Genomic DNA, 18,861 nt, shown 5'->3' with positions numbered 1-18,861 from the left:
TATGAAGAATGAACATATATCCGTCTTAACTAAGGATCCAAGTGATGAGAATGAACAAATTGACTAAGAATGATAAAGGAAAGATAGTGCATGATTGTTTTAAGTTTTTCATTATTGTATTTTCTTTGATATGATTGATCTAAAATGTAGGTTTAATATTTTACAACCAATTGTTTTTTTTCTATGATTTAGATACTTTTTAAACATAATATGATGGAATCAAATTTTAGGGGGGGGAGGGGGGAGGGAGTGAGATAGTGACAAACCTGGAGGGAGAAAGAGAGAGAGTGAGTGATGGGGGGAGAGAGAGAGAGAGGTGGGTGAGAGAGGGAGAGAGGATGGGGGAGAGAGAATGAGAGAGGGAAAGAGAGAGAGATGGAGTTGGAGGGGGAGAGATATTGAGGAAGAAAAATACATAAAGAGATAGAGGTGGAGAGAGAGGGAGTGACAAGGGATAGATGGGGAGAAAGTGAGGGAGAGAGGAGAGGAGAGAAGAGAGAGAAGAGGAGATGAGTGAGATAGGGAGATAAGGGGAAGAGAGGAAGGGAGACACGGAGATGAAGGGGAAAGAGAGGAGAGAGGGAGGGAAATAGTGACAAAGAGAGAGAGAGAGAGAGGGTAGATATAGGCAACTCGGAGAGAAACACAAATAGATGAAGGAAGAGATAGAATGAGATAGAGAGGGAGAGAGAGATTGAGTTGGAGAGGGAGACAGAGGTAGTGACAAGGAAGAGATGGAGAGAGTTAGGGGGAGAGGAGAGTAGGAGGGGAGAGAGACATGAGAGAGAGAGAGAGAGAGAGAGAGAGAGAGAGAGAGATAGTGACAAGGGAGAGATTGAGAGAGTGAGGGAGAGAGGAGAGTAGGAGGGGAGAGAGACAGGGGAGAGAGGGGGGTGTGTGTGTGTGTGTGTGAGAGAGAGAGAGAGAGAGTGGAGAGAGAGTGTGTATGTTTTGGGGGTGATATAGAGAGAAGGAATAAGGAAAAGACACATAGATACAAATATAGATATTATATAATATTATATAACCAACCTAGATCCACCTTAACCCTGGATCTGTCAAGAGTCAAGAGAGATCAAACCTCTTGATAGACTTGGGGTTAAGATGGATCTAGACTAGATTTTATACTTTTGTCAAATCTTTCTTAGTTTTACCTTTTATTTATTAATAATTTCTTATTTATTATATTAATTTTTCTTTTTTTATTCTCCTTTATTCATTATTAAATCTTTATGAAACCTTTCCATTCCCTTTGAACTCTGATATATTATATAAAATATATTTTTCATATTTCCTTTTTATTTGCCTTCCCATCTTAAGTATTTTATATTGGTTAACTTTTAATAAATTTACTTTACTTTATTCATTTTTACTTGTTAATTAATCAATAATACTATTATTAATAAAAATATTAATAATAATTAATTTTATTAGTACTCGTGAACAAACCTTTTACAAAGAATAAGAGAGATGTTATTATGTAACATTAAATTTAAAAATAATTAAATAATATTAAGAAATAAAATATATTAATAATAAAAAAATCAACTCCATAAACAAAATATTCAATTTCCATCCTAATTTTACATCAAACATTATATAGAGAGATAAATTAATTGAAACTAATCCATGAAGAGTACACCATTTGAATTGTGTAGGGTTTATATTAAGAACATAAAAATATTTTACTATAGTTATAGACAAAAAAAAATTAACTAAAAATAATTTTTTTCTTATATCTTCAGTTTCATTGTGAATGAGATGTATAATTTATTTGATTCTTAATATGAACTATTTTACTATAGCTAAAGAGAAAAATAAAATAATTAAAATTTTACTTATATTTTCACTTTCATTGTTTTTATTGTGAGTAAGATGTGTAATTTATTTCAATTGGAGTTCATATATAATATTTATAAAAAAAATAAGAACAATTTGTTTTTGAATATGAATTATGTATCAATAATTCAGTATGCATGTTGAGTAAAAGTTATTATTATCATTGTGCCTAGACATCTCTCCAACCCAATAAGGGATAGATGTTGTTATGTAGGGTAAACATTTTGACTGGGTCAAATTACCTTAAAAAATAAATAAATAAAGAATTATTTTTATTAGTTAAAATAAAATTGAGGTAAAATAATCAATTTACCTCTGGTGTTTTTTGGGTTCAAGGTCTTGACAATCTATGGCTACGGGAATAGTATACTTGACTAATATAACCCATTTAAAAATATTATGTGAGATTTCATTGCAATAAAATATTAAAAGCTAAAAAAATCATAATTATGTGGAGGAATAGTACACCACATTTAGTTTGATCAAAATAAACCCTAATGTCTACCAAGAGCAACCAAAAAACACCCAATAAAAACACAAAAAGCAAAGACTTTATAACGTGCATATATTCCAAGGTTAAACTCACCTTTCTACATAGGGTTCAAAGGCCACACTTTGCTACTAGTGGTGTATATTATTTTATATTTTGAAACTTTACTCTTAAGGTTGAAGAAGAATGCTAAAACAGCTTTAGAATTTTTCTTTCATTATTTATTGTCACCAGTTGCAGTATTTTAATTTTTTCCCATTATTAATTACTCGTTGTGATATTTTAATTTTTTCATATTTCTATTTTTCTCCACATTTTATAATAAATTGGAGGTCTAAACCGAAATACACTCTTTTAATTCAAATATAAATACATTTTTCCCAAAATAAAATAAAACTTCCATTCAATTTTAATCTGACACAAAACAGGATTAAATGTAAATACATTTTCCCAAAATAAAAGATTCTTCCGTTCAATTTTAATCCGACACAATACTCTTTAGCAATACAAACATATTTCCTATTAAATTAAAAAAATATTTCTTCCAATCATAAATCTTATGCAAAACTCTTCTGACCACAACGTATATACATCTCAAATTATAAAATTAAATCCATTTTCTCCCTCCAAAAAATACAACTGATGGAGAGAAGGCAGATGGGACGCATTTGGCACTCTGATGAGGCAAGAATGGGTAAACTCATTTTCTAATCTCTTGGTTGATCGCTCACTATCAACATTGTAGGATCTTCTTTTAAAATGAATACAGTAAAATGTTGGGCATAATTTAAGGAATAATAGTTCATGTTTGTTGTTGTGACATTAATTGAAATGTTGGGCATAACTTAAAGGAATACTAGTTCATGTTTGTTATTGTGACATTAATTGCAGATATTCATCTGCAGGCTTGATTTTGTCCCAAAGTTTCTTGCAAATTGAATAAAGGGAAACATCCAGCAAGTCTTCCTGGTTACTTACATGCACTTAAAGGTAGCAGCAGAAATGAGCCACTTGGTATCCATGTGCTGATATTTTAATGTGCCTCTGGTACACCCCTATCATAACCTTGTCTCATGGCGTATTGCGTTTAGGATCAGTAGATTTCATGAAAGTGTCCACAATGTTTTAGATGGTATATCTAATTTGTGTTCATAATATATACATTTATTACCAAATGGTATTCTGACTTATGTCCAATTATTTTCACCATTATTAAGGAGGCTAACAAGCATCTGAGACCATATTTTTCCAATGTTTTTCCATTAGCTATGATTGAACACACCTCGATTTACTGATATATACTCAACCTGATTCACATCTACGTTGTCTACCAATGACAAATTTAATGTGTTTCCCACACTTTTTTTTGAGGCTACATGCACAATTTAGTCCTATTTGATATTGTTTGTGTACAATATGATTGTTAGAACATGAAAGACACCTCGATTTAGCGATATATAGTCAAGCTTATTCACATCTACATTATCTACCAACGACAAATTTAATGGGTTGTTTGCAAATTCTTTTAGATTACCTAGACAATTTAGTCTTATTCCATATTGTTTGTGTAGACTATGATTGTTAGAGCACGAAGTCTCTATTGTACATCGACACTAGACGTCTGCTTCATTTTGTTAGGCAGAGACTTCTGTAAAAGTAATTATGATCTAAAGGTTGTTTGAGTTAGTGTACTAGTGGTCTTGACTGTGTTGGTGCGATGAATGTCTTATAGGACATATCACTTGTAAGCCTTAGCTCAGGTTCCACTAATGTGTTATTTAGGGTTTAGTTATTATTATTATAGACATATCTATTTCGAAATGGGGCATGCATAATTTTAATTTTCTTTTAAAAAAAATAAGATGTATGATCTTGATTTCATTTTTATGGAATATTTTTTCTTTGTAGAACACCATAAATAGTCTTTTATGTTACTTGTTTAATAATAATTACGTCGTAAGGCGTTTCCCTTTGAAATCAACTTTCCTCTTGGGTTACGTGTACATTTCTGAGCCTTTGATTTAAGTGTTAGACGATGAAAATAATCTTACCCATCCAATTGATTAGACCAGTATACGATGCGACCCAGCGGATCGATGCTTGCCCTCACTCGACGCTATGCTACTTCGAGGTGCTTCTTCGCGTTGAGACCTTGCACTTGCCCTCGCTCTGCATTTGGTTTCAAGCTTGCTGTTCTTGGCGGTCTTTGTATTTTTCCTCTGCGTATTTACTCCACTGGGAGATTCGTTAGCTGCATTGGGGAGACAAGCATTGGTGCTGAGTGGGGGTAGGGACAGAGATGGAGATCACCATCACAGAGAACACTTTCTCAAAGTGGTTGAATAAGGGGAGGCAACAGTGGAGGCCTACCCCTTGGAATCGTCGATTACTGTCCTTGCGAAGATCCACGACGCAGTAGCCATTTCACTAGAGAAAGAAATGTTTACAGAGAGAGGCACTGCCCTCCTCAATATCAAAATCTCCTTTGCCTCATCCCACCACCTCTCGACTACAAAATTCCTCTGCCATGGCCTGAAAGTCTCCACAGGGTCTTTCTTACTTTTCTAATGGCAAACATCTGTTTTCTTTAATGTTGGTTTCCAGTTGAATTTTAAAGTTGTGAGAAAGAGCATTATGATTTTAGGAATTACATTTTAGAAATTGCAAAATGCTGGATGCCAGATTGGTAATTTGAAGTAGCTTGTTCTTGGTTCTAGATTCTATAGACATTCAGTGGCATTTAGGTTCCATAATTAGATATAACTACTTTCTCGGGTAGGCAAGGGAAAGACTGTTAATCTATTGATAAATCTCTATGTGCTTATTGAACGAAAGACAACCAATTCTCTTTCTGTAATATTACTATTAGTTTCGAATTGGCTCGAGGAATCTCCCGATGTCATTTTGCTGTCTGCCAAAAATCATGCATCAAATACTTGACTCAATCTTGGGTACTACAAAATAGCTTAATTTAAAATCGTTTATTAAATCTTGTTGTTTGATTAAACCTGCATGGTAGATATGGCATAGCAATATGCCCCATAACAAGATTGCAGATCGGAAAGGGCATCAGGGCTAGACGAAGGCAGAAGGATCTTACTTCATATTTCCAGGTGGTGGCGCCATGTTTCCCGATAGAGCAATACAATACATTCAGAAGTTAAAACAATATTTACCTGTAAGTGGTGTAACCATCAGGAAAAATTTGGATGTTCGCTGTGGGGTTTGAACTTTCTCCCTTTCTCTTCTCCTTAATGTATTGTTATTGAAGCACCTTTGCAATCTAATTTGTAAATGTACTAGTAGAATCACGACCCATTACCAAAGGGAATATCACAATTGATTGATTGATTGATTAATATTGAATCTTGACTCCCTAAATGTAGGTTTCCATCTTTGGAGGATACATGCTTAAGGAAGATATATTAACCATGTCTTTTTCTCCCCGGCATTCACACAAGTCACAGATACAGTTTGCATTGGAAAGGGGCATACCTGCGTTTCTAGCAATGCTTGGAACCCACAGACTTCCCTTCCGTGCTCATGTATTTGACCGGATTTGTTGTTCCCGATGTTTGGTACCCTTCACTGCTTACATTAATCTTTCTCCATCTCCAACCTAGTGAGAAGATATTGCTGTTGAGTGATATTTCGTTTTGAATTTACACCATTGATGATGTCTAATTTTTCACCTCAAAGAAAACAAAAAGTTAAAAGCACTGTACTTGCACACTATGGTGCAAAAATGACAAAAGGTGTATTTAGTGAAGGAATACTCTGTCAAACACATGGATCTTACATGATCGAGATGGACCATTTGTTGCGATCAGGAGGCTACTTTTTCATCTCTGGACCTCCCGTGCAGTGGCCTAAACAAGAGAAAGAATGGGCTGACCTGCAGAATTTAGCACACACATTATGTTACGAGTTGGTTATTATTGATGGAAACACTGCAATTTGGAAGAAACCTTCCAACAACTCGTGCATTGCGTTGAAGAGTGTAACTGGATCTAATTTATGTGATGAACATGATGATCCCAACTTGGCATGGTCATTTATTCCATCTAGTGGTTGAAATTGTGTTTTTTTATGTAAAAATGTATATCACCAACTTGGAGCTTTGATCTCCTGGCTAACATTCTCTTTCAATCCGCTTATAGGTATGTACCATTGAAAGAGTGTATTAGCCAGTTTCCACCATTGAAAGAGAAATAGAACAGTTTAATCGAGCTTCCAAAGTGGCCAAGCTAGTTGAATGAACCTCCTCAGCATGTTGTAGACATAAAGAATTTTCTGGATATATTTAAAGCCGATACATGGAGATGGCAAAGGAGAATGATATACTATAAGAATGTGCTGAATTTGAAGTTAGGATTTTCAAGTGTACGCAATGTTATGGATATGAATGCAGGTTTTGGTGGCTTTGTAGCAGCGCTTATTGCAGATCCTGTCTGGATCATGAACGTTGTTCCTACTTATACAACAAATACTCTTGCTATTATTTATGACAGAGGCCTTATTGGAGTTTATCATGACTGGTAAGTTTATATTCCTTGAGAGTTTTGTTAAGTTTTTGAACTATATTGCTATGATCTGCAGAATTCACGTACTTAAAATTCCTACAACACTGCATCTTTTATTTCTGATTTTCTAATTTCCTTCCTTGGACGTTGAGTTCAATTTCAAATCAAGGTTCTAGTTAAGTTTGGTTGGCTCTTGGAAAAACATCTCAAGTACCATAGGATGGGAATATTTGATGCCCATGGATTTCCTTGGTTTGTTTCATCTTTTGATGGGAGAGTGCAAGCAAGAACACGTCTATACAATTTGAATAGTATGTACTTGCATTATGGTAATGTTGGTTTCCACTTGAATTTTAAAGTTGTGCGAAAGAGCATTATGATTTTAGGCATTACATTTTAGAAATTGCAAAATGCTGGATGCCAGATTGGTAATTTGAAATAGCTTGTTCTTGGTTCTAGATTCTATAGACATTTAGTGGCATTTGGGTTCCATAATTAGATATAGCTACTTTCTTGGGTAGGCAGGGGAAAGACTGTTAATCTATTGATAAATCTCTATGTGCTTATTGAACAGAAGACAACCAATTTTCTTTCTGTAATATTACTATTAGTTTCGAATTGGCTCGAGGAATCTCCCGATGTCATTTTGTTGTCTACCAAAAATCATGCATCAAAGACTTGACTCAATCTTGAGTACTGCAGAATAGCTTAATTTAAAATCTGTTATTAAATCTTGCTGTTTGATTAAACCTGCATGGTAGATATGGCATAGCAATATGCTCCATAACAAGATTGCAGATCGAAAAGGGCATCAGGGCTAGATGAAGGCAGAAGGACCTTACTTCATATTTCCAGGTGGTGGCACCATGTTTCCCGATGGAGCAATACAATACATTCAGAAGCTGAAACAATATTTACCGATAAGTGGTGGAACCATTAGGACAACTTTGGTTGTTGGCTGTGGGGTTTGAACTTTCTCCCTTTCTCTTCTCCTTAATGTATTGTTTTTGGAGCACCTTAGCAATCTAATTTGTAAATGTACTAGTAGAGCCACGACCCATTACCAAAGGGAATATCACAATTGATTAATTGATTGATTAATATTGAATCTTGACTCCCTAAATGTAGGTTGCCAGCTTTGGAGGATACCTGCTTAAGAAAGATATATTAACCATGTCTTTTGCTCATCGGGATTCACACAAGTCATAGATATAGTTTTCATTGGAAAGGAGCATACTTGCATTTCTAGCAATGCTTGGAACCCACAGACTGCCCTTCCCTGCTCATGTATTTGACCTGATTCATTGTTCCTGATGTTTGGTACCATTCACTACTTACAGTAATATTTCTCCATCTCTAACCTAGTGAGAAGATATTGTTGTTGAGTGATATTTCGTTTTGAATTTACACCATTGACGATATCTAATTTTTCACCTCAAAGAAAACAAAAAGTTAAAAGCACTGTACTTGCACACTATGGTGCAAAAATTACAAAAGGCGTATTTACTGAAGGAATACTCTGTCAAACAGATGGATCTTACATGATCAAGATTGATCGTTTGTTGCGATCACGAGGCTACTTTGTCATCTCTGGACCTCCCATGCAGTGGCCTAAACAAGAGAAAGGATGGGTTGACCTGCAGAATTTAGCACACACATTATGTTGCGAGTTGGTTATTATTGATGGCAACACTGCAATTTGGAAGAAACCTTCCAACAACTCGTGCTTCACATTGAAGAGTGTAACTGGACCTAATTTATGTGACGAACATGATGATCCCAACTTGGCATGGTAATTTATTCCATCTAGCGGTTGAAATTATGTTTTTTGATGTAAAAATGTATATCACCAACTTGGAGCTTTGATCTCCTGGCTAACATTCTCTTTCAATCCGCTTACAGGTATGTACCATTGAAAGAGTGTATTAGCCAGTTTCCACCATTGAAAGAGAAAGAGAACAGTTTAATCGAGCTTCCAAAGTGGCCAAGCCGGTTGAACGAACCTCCTCAGCATGTTGTAGACATAAAGAATTTTCTGGATATATTTAATGCTGATACACGGAGATGGCAAAGGAGAGTGACATACTATAAGAATGTGTTGAATCTAAATTTAGGATCTTCAAGTGTATGCAATGTTATGGATATGAATGCAGGTTTTGGTGGCTTTGCAGCAGCACTTATTGCAGATCTTGTCTGGATCATGAACGTTGTTCCTACTTATACAACAAGTACTCTTGCTGTGATTTATGACAGAGGCCTTATTAGAGTTTATCATGACTCGTAAGTTTATATTCCTTGAGATTTTTATTAAGTTTTTGAACTATATTCCTATGATCTGAAGAATTCACATACTTAAAATTCCTACAACACTGCATCTTTGATTTCTGATTTTCCAATTGGCTTCCTTGGACGTTGAGTTCAATTTCAAATCAAGGTTCTAGTTAAGTTTGGTTGGCTCTTGGAACAACATCTCAATCACCATAAGATGGGAATATTTGCTACCATGGATTTCCTTGGTTTGTTTCATCTTTTGATGGGAGAGTGCAAGCAAGAACACGTCTATGCAATTTGAATAGTATGTACTTGCATTATGGTGAATTCTCTCTGGTTATCAAGGTGCTCTAGGAACTAGGGCATCTTCAGATTTACATGATATTTAACTATTTTCTAGAGAGATCAGGGGACTCTGGGGACAAGTTTAATAGGATGGTGATTATGGAAATATCATTGAATATTCTATGACTAGAAATGTGATTTGGCAGGTGTGAGGCCTTCTCTTCTTACCCTCGAACATATGATTTTATTCATGCAATTGGCATTGAATATCTAATAGGAGATTTGAGTAGAGGTGGAAATAGGTGCCTTTCTGATCCTCCATTTGTTTTTTGGGTTTTCTTCAGATTCCTGAACCTATCGCTTTATATTGTTTATATTCATGAACCTTGGTCTAAAGAATGATATCTCTCCTCCTCTGTGATAGGCATTCTTCAATCATCATTTTTATTTCCATGTTAAAGTTCATGTGTTACTTACTCATTGGTTTTGGATTTTATGCTTACAGATGTAGTCTTGTTGATTTGATGATTGAAATGGATAGAATTCTCCGGCTTGAAGGAACTGTTGTTGTCCGAGATACTCCTAAGTTTATTGATAGGGTTGCAAAGATTGAAAGTGCAATACACTGGAGTACAGAAGTTTATGACACTGAGCCAGAGTCCAATCGCAAAGAGAAATTGCTAGTTACGCTGTAAGGCATTTCCCTTTGAAATCAACTTTCCTCTTGGGTTATGTGTACATTTTTGATCCTTTGATTTAAGTGTTAGATGATGAAAATAATCTTACCCATCCAATTGATTAGATTAGTATACGATGCAACCCAGCGGATCGACACTTGCCCTCGCTTGATGCTATGCTACTTCCAGGTGCTTCTCCATGTGGAGACCTTGCACTTTCCCTCGCTCGGTGATACTATATTCCAGGACCCTGGATCTGTGGAAATCGACTTTAGGAAACCCTTCATATCAATCATAAGGTAGCAAATGATATTCTGACCCTCAGAACATACCCAGTCTGCTACAGGACCCATGAGATGATTCCAGGAGGTCTCACTAAGCCTTAAAATGGCTTGGATTATCACCACTAGATGCCTTGGACTGTCATAGGTCGCCTTTTGGACTTCGGTCTGTTGTGGGATGGCTACAAGGATTGCGATTTGTTACAAAATGGTTGCTCGACATCAGGGTATGTATTTCCATTTTAGTTTGTCTCACAGTATATGTCTGCTTTGATTTCCTATTTTCCAATTATTTTGGTTGTGGCATCACATGGGCTGTGTTGTGGTTACTCTCCGATGCCCTGTCATTGTGTTTCGGTGGTTGTTCTCTCCGATCTCGATGTGATTAATTGGTTGAAAAGGAAAAGACCAGCTGTGGGCAGCTTCTTGGCTATTCACAAGTTCATCTGATGTTAGTACTTTATATCAATACAAATATGAGGTCTCTGTTTCCTTTTAAAAATAAGAAATTGTTATGGTGGCAACCAATGACTATATGGTATCGTTTTTTGCTTACAGTCGTTCCTATTGTGCTAGACGTCACAGCGAACACTCCATATGATTCTCAAGTTATTTTAAAGGTACGCTATCTCATAAAAAATATTATCCAGTGCTTATGAGGGTAGGTGGTAACATAAGTCTTGTCATAGATGTTTGATCCAACTTTAAGAATCATGATGAATATAATCCAATCTTGCAGCATCCAGACCTATGGATAGTTATGTTTGGTTCGACAATAGATTTTAATATATGTTTGTTTTATGGAAACAGGGAATTTGCACAGACCATATTTTTGATTTATGCCAATTATTAGCTGTGAATGTGGAGACATGCCATCTGACCAACTACTCTTTATCCCATGAGGTAAGAAAATCAGTAGTTCAGAAGCTCATTAAATAATGGGATTGTTTGACAGGCTGGTGGATTGCAATTGACTGGTTCTGTTCAAGATATCATGTGGTATGACCCTACTTGCATTAAAAACACGGGTGTTCATGTCAAGATAGAAATAGCCATGTATAGTGAAATTGGTTCTATTATTAGTTTGTAAAGCTTAAGTGTGACCATGGCAACATTGACCATCTTAGTTTTCTTGAAGTATCCATGAATTGGTAAAAACTTGAATTATACCAGGTTCGTGGCAACAGGTTGAGGGATTCATCAGATGTTGCAACCTTGAAGCCCTATGCCCTTACTATTGTAGAAGGTAACCAATAACTCTACTCCCCCATCTGAACAAGTCAGGGGAGATAGCTAGAAATTTTGTCTTGCCTTTCTTTAAAATATAAATGTTTTTATCTTGAAAAGGGGTCAGAAATAATGTTAAATCATAATATTAGAAATTTTTTCTCTTGTTTCTTGAAGTGATCTAAACTGAATTTCTACTTGCATACGTGCTTTAAATATATATATGCAAAGAAGAATATGCATTGTTTATACTCAAAGTTTGCATAATAATGTATATATAATTTTCATTTATTTTTCCTTTGTAGAGGACTACACTGAAGAGCATGCAGTTGCACACATTAGAAGATTACTGGACATTCTTGCTTGTACAACATGCTTTGGTTCTTCAGGAAAAAAAGGGGAACCTCAGTCTGGGCAGGGAGGTGGAAAAGAATCAGCTCACTCAATGGCAGAGAATGTGGCTGAACAAAACAACAATGTTGCTCTAAAGAAATCTTACCTAGCAATAAAGAAATAAAAGAAGCAAACAAGGATGGAAAAGACAATAAACCAGAGACCTTTCAAAAAGTTGAAGGTAAGGTTGAGGCTAGTGAAAAAGAAAATGATGGAGAGGAGAACTCAAACCAACATTCTTATAAGGGTGAAGGAAGAAATAAATCCTCGAAAGAGGGGAAATCTGAGGCCATTGCAGCTATGGCTGCTACCAAAGAGGCCACAGATAAAGGGGATATGACAGGAATGTGTCGTGCCTCTAAACTTGGCCAGTTCTATGAATTCTTCTCATTCTCACATCTCTTGCCTCCTATCCAATGTTAGTGTACCGTTCCCTGCAATTTTTTATACTTTGAAAGTAGTAGTTTTCAATCTTGTGTATAATAGAAATATTACGAGAATGCATATATCCCATACAAATATGGATATGATGTTGAAAGATTTTCCATGTACTCTTCAAGCCATCAAACTATGGTTCTTTATTTGATTGTAATGCAAAGATTCCAGAAAATTTTGAGCTGTGAAGCATGGAAAACAATGTGCACATTGCCAAATTTAATTTGTTGATTTTCTTTGGATCTTATGAGTTAAAACTTTGAAGGGAAAAAAAGTGAATTACGAATAGTATTTTAGTGACGAATGACATTGGGATGTACATTCATAAGGAAGTCCACAAGGCAATCTGTTGAAGACAAATGTCCAGGAGGTTTTTTTCTATAGACATGAGCGCTTCTTATCCAATCCTGCACTAATTTTGAGCTTCACCTCCATAATGGCTACGAACTGAATTGTTTCTTCTGTAGATTTCTTATATTTGTCATGCCATTTCCCCTGATATACAGGTGAAGCTTTGCAATGGAAAGTTCGTGACTATAACAACATCCACCAAAGGTTTTTATAGTGTTGGAAAGTAGCTTGTTCAAAGTCATGCACTTGTCAACTTGCTACAGCAGTTGAGCAGGGCTTTTGAAAATTTCTATAGACATGAGCGCTTCTTATCCAATCCTGTACTAATTTTGAGCTTCACCTCCATAATGGCTAGGAACTGAATTGTTTCTTCTATAGATTTCTTATATTTCTCATGCCATTTCCCCTGACGTGAAGCTTTGCAATGGAAAGTTGGTGATTGTAACAACATCCACCAAAGGTTTTTATAGTGTTGGAAAGCAGCTTGTTCAAAGTCATGCACTTGTTAACTTGCTACACAAGTTGAGCAGGGCTTTTGCAAATGTGAGTATCTTTAAGGTCCAAACTATACTTCTATTTCACCTTATATTATTTAATTGCTTACAAGATGCCTTCTCTCGTGTTTAAGAAATTGACATCAGTGTTTAATGTTTGGGCATCGATCTTCTCTTTGTGGGATCAATCTTGTGAATGTTTTAATTTCCTTCTAGCTATTAAGGATTTAAGAAATTATAATGATTTTGGATTTTGAAATAGTTTGTTGTGTTGATAAAAATTGAGGCTTGGACATATTTGTTATAGATTCTTTCTTCATGGGCTACATCAAGTGTTGAAGAGGTTGCTTCAACTGGACCAGGCATTTGCTTATTTCAACTTTATGTAAGTTTATCATTTCCACCCATATGATTGTCTTCCCATGTTTTCTGAGATGTAATTGAGTTCATATCCATCCAATTGTATGATAGGCTCCTAAACCAATGGTAATATCAATTATATTGCGTTGGGTTTACTAAATGTGGATGTATGAGTGGTGTTAAAATTTAGATGTCATTGCTGGCAGGTTTACAAGAATAAGAATGTTGTTGCACAACTTGTTAGAAGAGTGGAGAGGGCTGGTTTTAAGGCAATTTCACTGACTGTGGACACACCTCGACTTGGGCGGAGGGAGTCTGACATTAGAAATAGGTAGTGAAAATTCATTCTATTTTAGATTTGCTGACAAGACTAGGTAGACACGTGGGATAAATCTTATATTCAGAGTATACTCCTCTTTAACGTTATGAGTTTGTACCCATGTTTTAACACTTTCTCAACTCTCAATAAAAATCAGAACATTGTGGAATTCTTTTAGGATCAAAAGCGACGCTAGGGTTAGAAAAAGCATTTAGCACCTATAATGTATCAAACTTAAAATAAGTCAGAAGTCTCCATTTTATCTGGGATTCCTCTTTGTTCATCCCTTGTCTGACACTAAGGTATCTAATGTTCTGAAAAGTCTCATTGTGATATCCACTAACAGAAGGAACGGGTCTAAAAATTGTTTAGGTTGAGTTTGTGACCAGGATGTGAAATGGTTCAATTTGTTTCTGCATGGTTGCTTTTTATTTTTTTTACAGAGATAGCCCTTCAATTGCTTGCATATTATGAGTTTCTTATGGATTCCACAATCTCCCCTATTTAGCTATTGTACCTTCAACTAATACATAGTCATTTGAAAAAGATGTACCTTCAGCTCCCGTATCTATTTTTTCACCAACTTTATGACTGCAACCAGATTAGATAAACATTGAATAGCTATAGTTTTTAATTTTAGTCACCCTGTCTTGGGCCAAACGTTTGAACATTATGGCACCTCTTTCATTACAAGCATCAGGGGAATTGACATTATTACAAAGATTTTCGTTGATGTTGTATGTATCAGGTTCCGTCCCTATATATTGGTTGACGTAACAAAGGTGGATTTGAGTACCACTGTGTTGGGATTCAAGATATCAATGCCTATTATGATTTCTCCAACTGCCATGCAAAAGATGGCTCATCTCGAGGGTATGCATTAGATTATTGTATTACAGTTAACATCCTATTTTAATGCATATATTTTTTGAAAGTGAATCCATCATCTTTTACATGAGAGTATGCTACTGCAAGAGCTGTTGGAACTATAATGGTTTGAGCATCAGTCTTCTCTTTGTGGGATTGATCTTCTGAATGTTTTAATTTCCTTCTAGATATTAAGTATTTAAGAAATTATAATGATTTTGGATGTTGAAATAGTTTGTTGTGTTGATAAAAATTGAGGCTTGGACATATTTGTTGTAGACGCTTTCTTCATGGGCTACATCAAGTGTTGAAGAGGTTGCTTGAACTGGACCAGGCATTTGCTTTTTTCAACTTTATGTAAGTTTATCATTTCCACACATATGATTGTCTTCCCATGTTTTCTGAGATGTAGTTGAGTTCATATCCATCCAATTGTATTATAGGCTCCTAAACCAATGGTAAGATCATTTATTTTAGGTTTGCTCACAGGACTAGATAGACATGTGGGATAAATCTTATATTCAGAGTATACTCCTCTTTAACGCTATGAGTTTGTATGCATGTTTTAGCACTTTCTCAGCTCTCAATAAAAATCAGAACATTGTGGAATTCTTTTAGGATCAGAAGCGACTCTAGGGTTAGAAAAAACATTTAGCACCTATAATGTATCAAACTTAAAATAAGTCAGAAGTCTCCATTTTATCTGGGATTCCTCTTTGTTCATCCCTTGTCTGACACTGAGGTATCTAATGTTCTGAAAAGTCTCATTGCGATATCCACTCATACATGCTAGACAGTAAGGCACACCTCTATGTTGAGATTCAATTCTGGATCCATAATTGTTTTTGACTTCTATTGATTTTTCTTTGTCAAAAATGTAGATTCGCATTGCCTCGAATTGTGCTTCTGCTTCCCCTCAAAAGAGACCATCAATGAAGGAGGTATTGCATTTTCTAGAAAAAATGCCATCATCCACAACCGATTAACCAATTCTTTCTTCCTATGTAGCATCCTTGCTTTGACATAAGTTGGACAGAGATGAGGACTTACACCCACATTCCATATTCAACAGCTCTACTTAGACATTGACATAACTGATATAGACACCTCTATGATTGGGACTCAGACAAACTCTACTGTCAACTCAGTTTCTTATGAAATCTCCAGAGTCTTCTTAAAGATTTCAATATTTCTACAGTTGAGGATTGTAGCAAAACTCAGGGATCAAACTTAACTCCATGCTTATGAGGCATCCGTGTTCTCACAGTTTACTTGCAGCTCATTCTCAGTTTTAATGGGAAGGTGATATATGGTGTATTATTGTTGCAGTGGCAGGGGATGGATTTTAATTGCTGGTTGGACCAAAAGAAATTGATGCAAATCAATATTGAAAATTAGATTTATTGGTTCAGCTATAGTTTGCATAAACAAAGAAGAAACTGCTCCTTTTTTAGGTTAGAGTATTTATATATACATGTTCATCTCAACAACAAATGATAATTTATCAAAACCATGACAATGCTACACAACTTCCTTCATAAGTCTTCTTAGGAAGACCATGAAATAAGACAAGTGACCTTATGCTTGTATTTGTATCTTATTCTACATAACATCTTCTTACTTAGCTGGAGAACAATTGCCTGCAGTATTTATATCAGTTTCTATGGAATGTTTCTACTGTTATATATTGAACAGGTCCATTATGCCATATTACTAGATTCTGTAGAGTCTATCCCTATTTTCTCTTCTTTAGAATATATATCAACCGTTTTGTTTTGTTTCAAGGATATGTTGCAGTTTATTTCATTTCTCTTTTATCTTTAAGATGGATATTTATCTTTTTTATCACCACGTTCTGTGTGGTTCATTTAAATTGGATATTTGTCATTTTGTTCACTGGGTTCTCTATATTTTGTTATAACTAGTTATTGATAATTTTTCCCATTGAGTTCCCTGAGTTCGAGTATAATGCTTTCCTTGCTTATCAAAGAGTATTGATTCCTTTTCAATTTCAACATTCTGGATAACCAAATCTAGTTCTATGTAATCATTCCAAAAGGGAGTCCATTATCATTTAGGGTTTGAATTGTTATTCTCCCCTTGTTGCATGCTAATCTTGATCATCTTGTTTAGCTTCTAAGGTTCTTAGTGGCCTATCCTTTTCAGATCCTTTGACTAACACTATATATTTCCAATCTTGCAGGATGGTCATCAAACTCTCCCTTTTATCTGCAATGGTTGGCCAGGATTAAAATTGCAAAGGGAGTAGCCAAAGGCCTGGCTTATTTACATGAAAGGAAGTTCGTTCATGTAAATATTAAGCCAAGCAACATCCTTCTCAGCTTTGACATGGAGCCATACATAGCCGATTTTGGGCTAGAAAAACTACTCGATACTGCCAATGTCAAGTATAGTAGCTCTGCTATCCACCGAAGGAACCTTGAAGGTATATTTTCAGGGAGCAAACACTTGGTTCCTACAATAGCCTGCAAACAATTTTTCAATTTAAAAGAGAATTATCATGGTAAATTGGTATAAGAATATTAGTAGAAAAAATCACCTAGTTATAAGCCTAAATATTGGCAAAGGCTAATTCTTCAAGTGGCATAATCAATTAGCCATGTTATCTTGCTACATGATGCAAAAAAAATGACCCATGGATCCTAATAGTTTTTAGGGTTCTTTTTCAATTCAATAGGCTTTTCTTCTTCTTCTTCTTCGTGAGATGGTGAAGATAATGACTCAAGAATGACTCTAAGCTTACTAGATAACGAAATTCTCAACGTGCCTTGCAATTTCCACACTAGCCACTTACGGATTTTCAAACATCAATGTTTAGATAATAAATAATGGATGGGCATAAAAAAAACATAAACATTAACACCAAAAATAATAATAATCACATGAACCTACTGAGAAAGCGGAAACACATAAGATATCATCTTCACATTTGATACTTTGGAGAAAGGCAATCTTGAGTACCACGATCAAATAAAGAAACACCAGACTATGGGAGAAGTGAGTGTTAATTTTTAAAATTTTAATATAAACATTGGTTTTCAAGAGAAATTGCAATTATCAATGTACAAATTATTGAATAAATAATAACCAATTACACCTCTATTATAGACCAAGACAAATGTAACAAATCAATGTACACTAGTTTTCACATAAGGCTTGATCATTAAAAGGACATTAAGGCTTGTACCTTTTGGGACAATTGCAAGAATAATCAACATCAGAGAAAATACAAACGACCCAGAACATGAGAGAAAATACAAATGACCTAGATCCATTAAAACCTTGAAAGTTTGTTCATGAACTCTCCGAATTTGGTATAAAATGTGTACTATATTTGAAACTTTAATTTGCCATTAAATTAATGGGACATGAATTCCCACAAAGTAGTTCAGAAATGTGCAATTAAGTTGATCTTTCATCTTGTCATTCAATTGATGGACATTGAATATTAAATATAAGATAAATATATAGGAGTAGCATGTGAGTGTCAGTTTTATAAAGAAGATTCTTTATATTATTAATAAAAATATAGATAGTTAGTTTCATTTTAAAGGGTTATAAATATGAGTTATAAATACAAGACTTAGTAAATATTTAAAGTGTTGTAAATATGAGTTATTAATTGTTTTTACTCAAAACCTCATAAATAACAATTTAGCAATTTCTTTTTAATTGAGTGACTCAAATTCATGTTTCTTTAGGTTGAAGGTAAAGCCACTAAAGTGGAAAAAATTGTGATGACAATCATTAGAGGGACTGTCATCATTGGGTGATAAGAAATTTGGGTGATAAGAAATTTAATATTCCAAAAAGAGGAGGTAGCAGTAGATTCTAAATAAATTAGCAATGCAACAACATAAATGTTTGCAACAAATTTAGAGATATCCACCTTCTTGAATAATGCACACACTACATGGATAATGGATTTCCAGAGTTTTCTTTGCAACATCTGATGCAAATACTAGTTTATAATTTTAAAAGAAAATTTGATATATCTTATTATTCATTCTATACAATTCATTTGCTTC

At 35.0% G+C, this 18,861-nt stretch overlaps 2 pseudogenes; both read left to right on the top strand.

Annotated features, from left to right (window-relative positions):
* LOC149261097 (putative pectin methyltransferase QUA3) overlaps nucleotides 1-6,871 on the top strand; it is a 53,863-nt pseudogene extending 46,992 nt beyond the window's left edge.
* A 391-nt stretch (nucleotides 6,872-7,262) lies between these two features.
* LOC149261096 (putative pectin methyltransferase QUA3) overlaps nucleotides 7,263-18,861 on the top strand; it is a 79,576-nt pseudogene continuing 67,977 nt past the window's right edge.

Source organism: Pinus tabuliformis, chromosome 6 (assembly GCF_031772625.1).
Source record: "Pinus tabuliformis cultivar Carrire ecotype Pingquan chromosome 6, CPIR1, whole genome shotgun sequence".
NCBI classification, from domain to species: domain Eukaryota; kingdom Viridiplantae; phylum Streptophyta; class Pinopsida; order Pinales; family Pinaceae; genus Pinus; species Pinus tabuliformis.
This window is presented reverse-complemented; position numbering and strand designations above follow the sequence as displayed.